The 1446-nt window shown below is 77.7% G+C and overlaps 1 non-coding gene across 1 annotated transcript; it reads left to right on the top strand.

Annotated features, from left to right (window-relative positions):
• The first annotated feature begins 1165 nt into the window (after positions 1 to 1165).
• Positions 1166 to 1319, top strand: LOC147185162 (5.8S ribosomal RNA). Its single transcript, XR_015099800.1, has one exon. It is a non-coding gene; the product is annotated as a 5.8S ribosomal RNA (ribosomal RNA).
• The last annotated feature ends 127 nt before the right edge of the window (positions 1320 to 1446 follow it).

Genomic DNA, 1446 nt, shown 5'->3' with positions numbered 1-1446 from the left:
GGATGGGCGGAGGAGGACGGCGGTGGCGGCGGCGGCGGCGGCGGCGACGTTGAAGGCGGCCCGCGGGGAGAGGCGCGGGGCGGGGGCACGTGGCCCCCAGCCCCCGCGGCCCGACCCCGCGGTGCCGTCGGAGGCGGCGCCGACGCACCCCGGCGCGCCCCGGCCTCCCGAGTCATGAGCGAACAGATGCAAACGGTTGGGCGGAGGAGGACGGCGGTGGCGGCGGCGGCGGCGGTGGCGACGTCGAAGGCGGCCCGCGGGGAGAGGCGCGGGGCGGGGGCGTGAAGGAGACGGGCGGGGGGTACGGTGCCGGTCTTTGGCCGGTCGCCTACACCCCCGCCCCGACCCGTAAGCGCCCCCAGCCCCCGCGGCCCGACCCCGCGGTGCCGTCGGCGGCGGCGCCGGCGCACCCCGGCGCTCCCCGGCCCCCCGAGTCCAGAGCGAACACACGGGCGGAGGAGGACGGCGGCGGCGGCGGCGGCGGCGACGTCGAAGGCGGCCCGCGGGGAGAGGCGCGGGGCGGGGGCACGTGGCCCCCAGCCCCCGCGGCCCGACCCCGCGGTGCCGTCGGCGGCGGCGCCGGGGCGCTCCCCGCCGCGCCCCGGCCCCCCGAGTCCGAAGCGTGAGAAACGCCGATAGGCGGCGGGCGGCGGCGGCCGCGCGGCCGCGGGGCGGCGGGCGGGTGCGCCGCGGGCGTCGCGGGGGGGAGGAAGGTCAGGAGGACGGTGTCGGGCGCGGGGTGTATGTCGGTTCGCGTCGTCGCGCGGCCGGCCGCTCCCCGCGTCCCGCCCGGCCCCCGCCGGCCCCCCCCCCGGTCAGGCGCCCGTCGGCGTTCCCCGACCGCCCCACCCCGCGCGTCCGCGCGGTCGTCGACGTCCCGTCCGCCTTGTCAACGCTCCCATAGTCCAGGCCGGGCCGCGGCCGGCGTCGGGGACCACTCCCCCGCCGGTGCCATCGCGACCTGGCCGACCTCGGAACCTTACCCCCAGTCGCCGGGTACCCAACCTTCTCGCCACCTTCGGCGGCGAGCGGGGGGTTCAATGTCTCCGAAGTCCCCCCCCGGCCTGCCGGCGGGGCGGGGGGGGCTAGGAGCGCCCGGAGGCGCCGTTATCCCCCTTTTTAACCCCTTCTCTGAATGTTGGCCAAAACCGCAAACCAAACGTACGACTCTCAGCGGTGGATCACTCGGCTCGTGCGTCGATGAAGGACGCAGCTAGCTGCGAGAACTAATGTGAATTGCAGGACACATTGATCATCGACACTTTGAACGCACCTTGCGGCCCCGGGTCCCTCCCGGGGCCACGCCTGTCTGAGCGTCGCTTGTACATCTATCGGGATCGGGGCGCCCACGGGCGCCCCCCTCCCGCGGTTGGGGCGTCGCGGGCCACCGCCGGCCTACCCCCCCCACCTTCCCTCCCCGCACGGGGAAATGGGGGTGGGGGGGGC

The sequence above is a fragment of the Hippocampus guttulatus genome, unplaced genomic scaffold (assembly GCF_054856545.1).
Source record: "Hippocampus guttulatus isolate MCC_2025c unplaced genomic scaffold, RoL_Hgut_1.0 HiC_scaffold_34, whole genome shotgun sequence".
In the NCBI taxonomy this organism is placed as follows: domain Eukaryota; kingdom Metazoa; phylum Chordata; class Actinopteri; order Syngnathiformes; family Syngnathidae; genus Hippocampus; species Hippocampus guttulatus.
This window is presented reverse-complemented; position numbering and strand designations above follow the sequence as displayed.